We start from the raw sequence: 12500 nt of genomic DNA on the forward strand, positions 1-12500 counted from the left end.
TAATTGAAATCTTTCTCTCTCTCCATCTCTCCATCTCTCTCTCTCTCTCCATCTCTCTCTCTCTCTCTCTCTCTCTCTCTCTCTCTCTCTCTCTCTCTCTCTCTCTCTCTCTCTCTCTCTCTCTCTCTCTCTGTCTCTCTCCCTCTCTCTGTCTCTCTCTCTCTCTGTCTCTCTCTATCTCTCCCTCCCTCCCTCCCTCCCTCCCTCCTCCCTCCCTCCCTCCCTCCCTCCTTCCTTCCTTCCTTCCTTCCTTCCTTCCTTCCTTCCTTCCTTCCTTCCTTCCTCCCTCCCTCCCTCCCTCACTCAATCAATCTCTCTCTCTCCATCATCACACCCTGATCCCCTAATCCAACTCCTCATCAGATGATTAATTGATTAACCACGTGATGGGAGCAGACTGGAATGTCGAGGTTGAATTAATTAACCCTTTCAATGAATAACGATATACACTGCTCAAAAAAATAAAGGGAACACTTAAACAACACAATGTAACTCCAAGTCAATCACACTTCTGTGAAATCCAACTGTCCACTTAGGAAGCAACACTGATTGACAATATATTTCACATGCTGTTGTGCAAATGGAATAGACAACAGGTGGACATTTTAGGCAATTAGCAAGACACCCCCAATAAAGGAGTGGTTCTGCAGTTGGTGACCACAGACCACTTCTCAGTTCCTATGCTTCCTGGCTGATGTTTTGGTCACTTGTGAATGCTGGCGGTGCTTTCACTCTAGTGGTAGCATGAGACAGAGTCTACAACCCACACAAGTGGCTCAGGTAGTGCAGCTCATCCAGGATGGCACATCAATGCGAGCTGTGGCAAGAAGGTTTGCTGTGTCTATCAGTGTAGTGTCCAGAGCATGGAGGGTGCTACCAGGAGACAGACCAGTACATCGGGAGACGTTGAGGAGGCCGTAGAAGGGCAACAACCCAGCAGCAGGACCGCTACCTCCGCCTTTGCGCAAGGAGGAGCAGGAGGAGCACTGCCAGAGCCCTGCAAAATGACCTCCAGCAGGCCACAAATGTGCATGTGTCTGCTCAAACGGTCAGAAACAGACTCCATGAGGGTGGTATGAGGGCCCGACGTCCACAGGTGGGGGTTGTGCTTACAGCCCAACACCGTGCAGGACGTTTGGCATTTGCCAGAGAACACCAAGATTGGCAAATTTGCCACTGGCGCCCTGTGCAAGCAGGTTCACACTGAGCACATGTGACAGACGTGACAGAGTCTGGAGACGCCGTGGAGAACGTTCTGCTGCCTACAACATCCTCCAGCATGACCGGTTTGGCGGTGGGTCAGTCATGGTGAGGTGTCGGCATTTCTTTGGGGGGCCGCACAACCCTCCATGTGCTCGCCAGAGGTAGCCTGACTGCCATTAGGTACCGAGATGAGATCCTCAGACCCCTTGTGATACCATATGCTGTTGCAGTTGGCCCTGGGTTCCTCCTAATGCAAGACAATGCTAGACCTCATGTGGCTGGAGTGTGTCAGCAGTTCCTGCAAGAGGAAGGCATTGATGCTATGGACTGGCCCGCCCGTTCCCCAGACCTGAATACAATTGAGCACATCTGGGACATCATGTCTCGCTCCATCCACCAACGCCACGTTGCACCACAGACTGTCCAGGAGTTGGCGGATGCTTTCGTCCAGGTCTGGGAGGAGATCCTTCAGGAGACCATCTGCCACCTCATCAGGAGCATGCCCAGGCGTTGTAGGGAGGTCATACAGGCACGTGGACGCCACACAAGCTACTGAGCCTCATTTTGACTTGTTTTTAGGACATTACATCAAAGTTGTATCAGCCTGTAGTGTGGATTTCCGCTTTAATTTTGAGTGTGGCTCCAAATCCAGACCTCCATGGGTTAATAAATTTGATTTCCATTGATCATTTTTGTGTGATTTTGTTGTCAGCACATTCAATTATGTAAAGAAAAAAGTCATTCAGATCTAGGATGTGTTATTTTAGTGTTCCCTTTATTTTTTGAGCAGTGAATATTAATTCAATGCAAGCCTTATTTTATCAGAAGGTTGTCTCAAGTCACATTCTAGAAGAGAGGAGGGGAGAGAATAGATAGGGGAGAGAAGAGGAGGGGAGAGAATAGAGAGGGGTGAGAAGAGGAGGGGAGAGAATAGAGAGGGGTGAGAAGAGGAGGGGAGAGAATAGATAGGGGTGAGAATAGAGAGGGGAGAGAAGAGGGAGGGGTGAGAAGAGGAGGGGAGAGAATAGAGAGGGGTGAGATGAGGAGGGGAGAGACAAAGAGGAGAAAGAAGAGGGGAGAGAATAGAGAGGGGAGAGAATAGAGAGGGGTGAGAAGAGGAGGGGAGAGAATAGATAGGGGAGAGAAGAGGAGGGGAGAGAATAGAAGGGGTGAGAAGAGGAGGGGAGAGAATAGAGAGGGGAGAGAATAGAGAGGGGAGAGAAGAGGAGGGGAGAGAATAGAGAGGGGTGAGAAGAGGAGGGGAGAGAATAGATAGGGGAGAGAATAGAGAGGGGTGAGAATAGAGAGGGGAGAGAAGAGGGAGGGGTGAGAAGAGGAGGGGAGAGAATAGATAGGGGAGAGAATAGAGAGGGGTGAGAATAGAGAGGGGAGAGAAGAGGGAGGGGTGAGAAGAGGAGGGGAGAGAATAGAGAGGGGAGAGAAGAGGGAGGGGTGAGAAGAGGAGGGGAGAGAATAGAGAGGGGTGAGAATAGAGAGGGGAGAGAAGAGGAGGGGAGAGAAGAGGAGGGAGAGAATAGAGAGGGGAGAGAAGAGGGAGGGGTGAGAAGAGGAGGGGAGAGAATAGAGAGGGGTGAGAATAGAGAGGGAGAGAAGAGGGAGGGGTGAGAAGAGGAGGGAGAGAATAGGAGGGGAGAGAATAGAGAGGAGAGAATAGAGAGGGGAGAGAAGAGGAGGGGTGAGAAGAGGAGGGGAGAGAATAGAGAGGGGAGAGAATAGAGAGGGGTGAGAATAGAGAGGGGAGAGAATAGAGAGGGGAGAGAATAGAGAGGAGAGAGAAGAGAGAGGGGAGAGAAGAGAGAGGGAGAGACAAAGAGGAGAAAGAGAGGGAGAGAAGGGAGGGGGAGAAAGAGGAGGGAAGAGAAGAGGAGGAGGGGAGAGAAGAGGAGAGAGAAAGGCAGGGAGAGATGAGGAGGGGAGAGAATAGAGAGGGAGAGAAGAGAGAGGGGAGAGAAGAGAGGGGGAGAGAGGAGGGAGAGACAAAGAGGAGAAAGAAGAGGGAGAGAAGAGGAGGGGAGAGAAGAGGAGGGAAGAGAAGAGAGAGGGGGAGAGAAGAGGAGGGGAGAGAAGAGAGAGGGGAGAGAATAGAGAGGGGAGAGAAATAGAGAGGAGAGAGAAGAGAGATGGGAGAGAAGAGGAGTGGAGAGAAGAAGAGGGGAGAGAAGAGGAGGGAGAGAAGAGAGAGGGGAGAGAATAGAGAGGGGAGAGAATAGAGAGGAGAGAGAAGAGAGAGGGGAGAGAAGAGGAGTGGAGAGAAGAGGAGGGGAGAGAAGAGAGAGGGGAGAGAATAGAGAGGGGAGAGAATAGAGAGGAGAGAGAAGAGAGAGGGGAGAGAAGAGAGAGGGGAGAGAATAGAGATGGGAGAGAAGAGGAGTGGAGAGAAGAAGAGGGGAGAGAAGAGGAGGGGAGAGAAGAAGAGGGGAGAGAAGAGGAGGGGAGAGACAAGGAGGAGAGAAGAAGAGGGGAGAGGAAGAGGGAGAGAAGAGGAGGGAAGAGAAGAAGAGGAGGGGAGAGAAGAGGAGAGAGAAAGGGAGGGGAGAGAAGAGGAGGGGAGATAAGAAGAGGAGAAAGAAGTTGAGAGGAGAGAAGAGGAGGGGAGAGAAGAAGAGAGAGAAGAGGAGTGGAGAGAAAATGAGGGGAGAGAATAGAGAGGGGGAGAATAGAGAGGGGAGAGAATAGAGAGGGAGATAATAGAGATGGGAGAGAAGAGGAGTGGAGAGAAGAAGAGGAGAGAGAAGAGGAGGGGAGAGAAGAAGCGGAGAGAGAAGAGGATGGGAGAGAATAGGAGGGGAGAGAATAGAGAGGGGAGGGAAGAGGAGGGAGAGAAGAAGAGGGGAGAGAAGAGGATGGGAGAGAAGAGGAGAGAGAAGAGAATGGGAGAGAAGAGGAGGGGAGAGAATAGGAGGGGAGAGAATAGAGAGGGGAGAGAAGAGGAGTGGAGAGAAGAGGAGGAGAGAGAAGAGGAGGGGAGAGAAGAGGAGGGGAGAGAATAGAGAGGGGAGAGAAGAGGAGGGGAGAGAAGAAGAGGAGAGAGAAGAGGAGGGAGAGAAGAGGAGGTTAGAGAAGAAGAGGAGAAAGAAGATGGGAGAGAAGAGGAGGGGAGAGAAGAGGAGGGGAGAGAAGAAGAGGAGAAGGGAGAAAGAGGAGGGAGAGAAGAGAGGGAGAGAAAAGAGGGGAGAGAAAGAGAGTGGAGAGAAAAGGAGGTGAGAGAAGAGGAGGGGAGAGACAAGGAGGAGAAAGAAGAGGGGAGAGGAAGAGGGGGAGAGAAGAGGAGGGAAGAGAAGAAGAGGAGGGGAGAGAAGAGGAGAGAGAAAGGGAGGGGAGAGAAGAGGAGGGAGATAAGAAGAGGAGAAAGAAGTTGAGAGGAGAGAAGAGGAGGGGAGAGAAGAGAGAGAGAGAAGAGGAGTGGAGAGAAAATGAGGGGGGAGAATAGAGAGGGGAGAGAATAGAGAGGGGAGATAATAGAGATGGGAGAGAAGAGGAGTGGAGAGAAGAAGAGGAGAGAGAAGAGGAGGGGAGAGAAGAAGCGGAGAGAGAAGAGGATGGGAGAGAATAGGAGGGGAGAGAATAGAGAGGGGAGAGAAGAGGAGTGGGAGAGAAGAGGGGAGAGAATAGGGGGAGAGAATAGAGAGGGGAGAGAAGAGGAGTGGAGAGAAGAAGAGGAGAGAGAAGAGGAGGGGAGAGAAGAAGCGGAGAGAGAAGAGGATGGGAGAGAAGAGGAGAGAGAAGAGAATGGGAGAGAATAGGAGGGGAGAGAATAGAGAGGGGAGAGAAGAAGAGGGGAGAGAAGAGGAGGGGAGAGAAGAGGAGAGAGAAGAGAATGGGAGAGAATAGGAGGGGAGAGAATAGAGAGGGGAGAGAAGAGAAGTGGAGAGAAGAGGAGGGGAGAGAATAGGAGGGGAGAGAATAGAGAGGGGAGAGAAGAGGAGTGGAGAGAAGAAGAGGAGAGAGAAGAGGAGGGGAGAGAAGAAGCGGAGAGAGAAGAGGGGAGAGAAGAGGAGGGAATAGAAGAAGAGGGGAGAGAAGAGGAGGGGAGAGAGTAGAGAGGGGAGAGAATAGAGAGGGGAGAGAATAGAGAGGGGAGAGAAGAGGAGGCGAGAGAAGAGGAGGGGAGAGAATAGAGAGGGGAGAGAAGAGGAGGGGAGAGAAGAAGAGGAGAGAGAAGAGGAGGGGAGAGAAGAGGAGGTTAGAGAAGAAGAGGAGAAAGAAGATGGGAGAGAAGAGGAGGGGAGAGAAGAGGAGGGAAGAGAAGAAGAGGAGGGGAGAAAAGAGGAGGGGAGAGAAGAGGAGGGGAGAGAAGAAGAGAGAGAAGAGGAGTGGAGAGAAAAGGAGGTGAGAGTAAATGAGGGGATAGAAGAAGAGGGGAGAGATGAGGATGGGAGAGAAGAGGAGAGAGAAGAGGAGGGAGAGAAGAAGAGGAGAGAGAAGAGGAGGGGAGAGAAGAGGAGGGTAGAGAAAAAGAGGAGAAAGAAGAGGGGAGAGAAGAGGAGGGAATAGAAGAAGAGGGGAGAGAAGAGGAGGGGAGAGAGTAGAGAGGGGAGAGAATAGAGAGGGGAGAGAATAGAGAGGGGAGAGAATAGGAGGGGAGAGAATAGGAGGGGAGAGAATAGAGAGGGGAGAGAAGAGGAGTGGAGAGAATAGGAGGGGAGAGAATAGAGAGGGGAGAGAAGAGGAGTGGAGAGAAGAAGAGGGGAGAGAAGAGGAGAGAGAAGAGGAGGTGAGAGAAGAGGAGGTGAGAGAATAGGAGGGGAGAGAATAGAGAGGGGAGAGAAGAGGAGGGGAGAGAATAGAGAGGGGAGAGAAGAGGAGTGGAGAGAAGAAGAGGGGAGAGAAGAGGAGAGAGAAGAGGAGGTGAGAGAAGAGGAGGTGAGAGAAGAGGAGGGAGACGAGTGGAGAGAAGAAGAGAAATGTAGGGAGAATAAAGACATCCACAGTGTTAATGTCTGTTGGCACATTGGTGTCTGTCCGTGTGTGTGTGTGTGTGTGTGTGTGTGTGTGTGTGTGTGTGTGTGTGTGTGTGTGTGTGTGTGTGTGTGTGTGTGTGTGTGTGTGTGTGTGTGTGTGTGTGTGTGTGTGTGTGTGTGTGTGTGTGTGTGTGTGTGTGTGTGTGTGTGTGTGTGTGTGTGCTCTGACTCGTCTTGGAGAGGGATTCTGCAGCTCTCTCTGATTCAGCCGACCCTCAGTAACACAATCCAGACGTTCTGCTAAATGCAACCTACTAGAAAAATTGAACCTGATGCTAACCGCCAATGAAATTATGACCTCTGATTACTACTGCGCCACACACCAGCACAGCCCCGGGGCTAGGGTCAGAGCACTGCACAGCCGAGAACTCTCTCTCTCTCTCCTGCTCTCTCGCCTAGTCAAACACACACGTTCTAACGGTCTCTCTCTCTCCCTTTCTTTCTAACTCTCTCTCTTTCTCTCTTTCGAACTCTCTCTCTCTCTCAAAAATCTGTTATTAGTTTTCCATTTATAGGAGTGTTCCACTTCCCCGTTCCTCTCCTCCCTCTCCTCTCTCCTCCACTTCAGAGAGGGCTAAATGTGAAGGAGTCCTGGTTCTATGGGCCAGAGCAAGGCAGGCTCACTGCTCACTGCCCTACATATATACTTTTATGACGCATGTGTAATTATGCTTTATAATGTCCTTCATAACGTCTTTGAAATGCAGTTATAATGTGTTATCATACAGACTATAAGAAAGTGTTACCACTGGACAAAAGCAAAAGTAACGCAAAAAAGAACAAAGTAAAAAGTCATCAAGAGAACTCAAAATTAACACACCACCAGGAATAACACACCACGAGGAATAACAGACCACGAGGAATAACACACCACGAGGAATAACACACAACGAGGAATAACAGACCACGAGGAATAACACACCACGAGGAATAACAGACCACGAGGAATAACACACCACGAGGAATAACACACCACGAGGAATAACCCACCACGAGGAATAACAAACCACGAGGAATAACACACCACGAGGAATAACCCACCACCAGAAATAACACACCACGAGGAATAACACACCACGAGGAATAACACACAACGAGGAATAACACACCACGAGGAATAACAGACCATGAGGAATAACACACCACGAGGAATAACACACCACGAGGAATAACACACCACGAGGAATAACACACCACCAGAAATAACACACCACGAGGAATAACAGACCACGAGGAATAACAGACCACGAGGAATAACACACCACGAGGAATAACACACCACAAGGAATAACCCACCACGAGGAATAACCCACCACGAGGAATAACACACCACGAGGAATAACCCACCACGAGGAATAACACACCACGAGGAATAACACACCACGAGGAATAAAACACCACGAGGAATAACACACCACGAGGAATAACACACCCCGAGGAATAACACACCATGAGGAATAACACACCACGAGGAATAACACACCACGAGGAATAACAGACCACGAGGAATAACACACAACGAGGAATAACACACCACGAGGAATAACACACCACGAGGAATAACAGACCAACAGGAATAACACACCATGAGGAATAACACACAACGAGGAATAACACACAACGAGGAATTACACACCACGAGGAATAACAGACCACGAGGAATAACAGACCACGAGGAATAACAGACCATGAGGAATAACACACCACAAGGAATAAACAGACCATGAGGAATAACCACACCACAAGGATAAACACACCACAAGGAATAACCCACCACGAGAAATAACACACCACGGAGAATAACACACCACGAGGAATAACAGACCATGAGGAATAACCACACCGCAAGGAATAACACACCACGAGGAATAACACACCACGAGGAATACCACACCACGAGGAATAACAGACCAAGAGGAATAACCACATCACGAGGAATAACACACCACGAGGAATACCACACCACGAGGAATAACAGACCATGAGGAATAACCACACCACAAGGAATAACACACCACGAGGAATAACACACCACGAGGAATAACACACAATGAGGAAAAACAGACCACAAGGAATAACACACCACGAGGAATAACACACTACGGGGAATAACACACCATGAGGAAAAACAGACCACGAGGAATAACACACCACGAGGAATAACACACCACAAGGAATTACACACAGCGAGGAATAACACACCACGAGGTATAACACACCACGAGGAATAACACACCATGAGGAATTACGCACAGCGAGGAATTACACTCCAGGAAGAATAACACACCACGAGGATTAACACACCACAAGGAATTACACACAGCGAGGAATAACACACCATGAGGTATAACACACTACGAGGAATAACACACCACGAGGAATTACACACAATGAGGAATAACACACCACGAGGAATAACACACCACGAGGAATAACATACCACGAGGAATAACACACCACGAGGAATAACACACCATGAGGAATAACATACCACGAGGAATAACACACCACGAGGAATAACAGACCACGAGGAATAACCCACCACGAGGAATAACACACCACGAGGAATAACACACCACGAGGAATAACACACCATGAGGAATAACACACCACGAGGAATAACACACCACAAGGAATAACAGACCACGAGGAATAACACACCACGAGGAATAACACACAAGGAGGAATAACACACCACGAGAAATGACACACCACGAGGAATAACACACCACGAGGAATAACACACCACGAGGAATAACCCACCACGAGGAATAACACACCACGAGGAATAACACACCACAAGGAATAACACACCACGAGGAATAACACACCACGAGGAATAACACACCACGAGGAATAACACACCACGAGGAATAACATACCACAAGGAATAACACACCACGAGGAATAACACACCACGAGGAATAACAGACCATGAGGAATAACCCACCACGAGGAATAACACACCACAAGGAATAACACACCACGAGGAATAACCACATCACGAGGAATAACACACCACGAGGAATACCACACCACGAGGAATAACAGACCATGAGGAATAACCACACCACAAGGAATAACACACCACGAGGAATAACACACCACGAGGAATAACACACAATGAGGAAAAACAGACCACAAGGAATAACACACCACGAGGAATAACACACTACGGGGAATAACACACCACGAGGTTTAACACACCACGAGGAATAACACACCATGAGGAATTACGTACAGCGAGGAATTACACTCCAGGAAGAATAACACACCACGAGGATTAACACACCACAAGGAATTACACACAGCGAGGAATAACACACCATGAGGTATAACACACTCCGAGGAATAACACACCACGAGGAATTACACACAATGAGGAATAACACACCACGAGGAATAACACACCACGAGGAATAACACACCACGAGGAATAACACACCACGAGGAATAACACACCATGAGGAATAACATACCACGAGGAATAACACACCACGAGGAATAACAGACCACGAGGAATAACCCACCACGAGGAATAACACACCACGAGGAATAACACACCACGAGGAATAACACACCATGAGGAATAACACACCACGAGGAATAACACACCACGAGGAATAACAGACCACGAGGAATGACACACCACGAGGAATAACACACAAGGAGGAATAACACACCACGAGAAATGACACACCACGAGGAATAACACACCACGAGGAATAACACACCACAAGGAATAACACACCACGAGGAATAACACACCATGAGGAATAACACACCACGAGGAATAACACACCACAAGGAATAACACACCACAAGGAATAACACACCACGAGGAATAACACACCACGAGGAATAACACACCATGAGGAATAACCCACCACGAGGAATAACACACCACGAGGAATAACACACCACGAGGAATAACACACCACGAGGAATAACACACCACGAGGAATAACACACCACGAGGAATAACAGACCACCAGGAACAACACACCACAAGGAATAACACACCACGAGGAATAACAGACCATGCATCTGATCTGTACCTTAAATCACTTAAATATTCCATTCCTGCTTGGGGATAAGGAGTTTAATGTTGTAACTACGTGGTGAAAGGGTTATGTCCTCACCTATTTGAAGATTCTATTAAACCATTTCTCATGGAAGTTGAAACTAAGGAAGAAGGGAGCTTAAATTCCTTTGGCTTTACAGAACGTAAAAACCTTTCCCGCTTTGTGAAACTTTTCAAATGAACTTTCTGCCGTGTGTTAAGACACCCAAACACAGACAGGACTTCCTTGTTTTAAGTCCCTCTGAACGGGGCCAAATGCTGACGTTATCGCATTCCTGCCTAATGCTAGAGCAGCAGTAAGGGTTGTGGACCGGCAACCTTTTTTATTTTACTGGTTCCCCTCTGAACACATTTTTCATCTCCCTGGATTTGTGGGGAAAGGGAGGAGGAGAGGAGAAAGGGAGGAGGAGAGGAAGACGTGTGGAGAAACTCAAAACAGCTGTTCAGTAACATAATTTAATTCATGACCCCCAACCCCTGCTCTAATGCTGCCATTCAGCCAAACCCTCTCTATTCTCCATCTCTATTCCCGCTCTCTATTCCCCCTCTCTATTCCCCATCTCTATTCCCCATCTCTATTCCCCCTCTCTATTCTCCATCTCCATTCCCCCTCTCTATTCTCCATCTCTATTCCCGCTCTCTATTCTCCATCTCTATTCCCCCTCTCTATTCTACATCTCTATTCCCGCTCTCTATTCCCCCTCTCTATTCCCCATCTCTATTCCCCATCACTATTCCCCCTCTCTATTCCCCCTCTCTATTCCCCATCTCTATTCCCCCTCTCTATTCTCCATCTCTATTCTCCATCTCTATTCCCGCTCTCTATTCCCCCTCTCTATTCCCATCTCTATTCCCCATCTCTATTCTCCATCTCCATTCCCCCTCTCTATTCTCTATCTCTATTCCCCCTCTCTATTCCCCCTCTATTCTCCATCTCTATTCCCCCTCTCTATTCTCCATCTCTATTCCCCCTCTCTATTCTCCATCTCTATTCTCCATCTCTATTCCCCTTCTCTATTATCACTCCCTATTCTCTCTCTCACCCCATCTCCATTCTCAGCCAAGCTCTCTCCCTGAGTCTCACATCCAAAGAGGAAAATACTTTGACCCTTTGACACCTGCTTCCTTATTCTCGCGCTCCACCTCTCCATTCTCCCTCTCCACCTCTCCATTCTCCCTCTCCACCTCTCCATTCTCCCTCTCCACCTCTCCATTCTCCCTCTCCACCTCTCCATTCTCCCTCTCCACCTCTCCATTCTCTCTCTCCACCTCTCCATTCTCCCTCTCCACCTCTCCATTCTCCCTCTCCACCTCTCCATTCTCCCTCTCCACCTCTCCATTCTCCCTCTCCACCTCTCCATTCTCCCTCTCCACCTCTCCATTCTCCCTCTCCACCTCTTCATTCTCTCTCTCCACCTCTCCATTCTCTCTCTCCACCTCTCCATTCTCTCTCTCCACCTCTCCATTCTCTCTCTCCACCTCTCCATTCTCTCTCTCCACCTCTCCATTCTCTCTCTCCACCTCTCCATTCTCCCTTTCCCCTCTCCCAATTACTTGCTGATTAACCACACACACACACAAACACACACAACCACAATATGATAGAGTTCAGGCAGGTCTGTGACAATATGATAGAATTCAGGCAGGTCTGTGACAATATGATAGAGTTCAGGCAGGTCTGTAACAATATGATAGAGTTCAGGCAGGTCTGTGACAAATGGGTGGGTTCTGTAGCTCAGTTGGTAGAGCATGGCGCTTGTAACGCCAGGGTAGTGGGTTCGATCCCCGGGACCACCCATACGTAGAATGGACCATGACCCTTTGGATAAAAGCATCTGCTAAAGAATGTATGCACACATGACTGTAGAGTTCAGGTGGGTTGGATAAAAGCATCTGCTAAATGGCATATATTATTATATTATTATGATAGAGTTCAGGTAGGTCGGGGACAATATGATAGAGTTCAGGTGGGGGGACAATATGATAGAGTTCAGGTGGGTCAGGGACAATATGATAGAGTTCAGGTGGGTCAGGGACAATATGATAGAGTTCAGGTGGGTCGGGGACAATATGATAGAGTTCAGGTGGGTCGGGGACAATATGTGTGGGAACATATGGTGCTGGATCAATGTCATGTGGTGATGTTTCATAGTGTCCTAGAGCCATCTGATCTCTCTATAATTCATGTTTTAACTGGGCCACACTGCGAGTTTCACTGAATAATCTAGTAG

At 48.8% G+C, this 12500-nt stretch overlaps 1 protein-coding gene across 23 annotated transcripts in view; it reads right to left on the reverse strand.

The window, feature by feature from the left end:
- Window positions 1-12500, reverse strand: part of LOC123991433 (eyes absent homolog 1) — a 150429-nt gene that overhangs the window by 23371 nt on the left and 114558 nt on the right. The gene's annotated exons all lie outside the window — the stretch shown is intronic.

This window comes from Oncorhynchus gorbuscha, linkage group LG12, assembly GCF_021184085.1.
Source record: "Oncorhynchus gorbuscha isolate QuinsamMale2020 ecotype Even-year linkage group LG12, OgorEven_v1.0, whole genome shotgun sequence".
Lineage (NCBI taxonomy): Eukaryota > Metazoa > Chordata > Actinopteri > Salmoniformes > Salmonidae > Oncorhynchus > Oncorhynchus gorbuscha.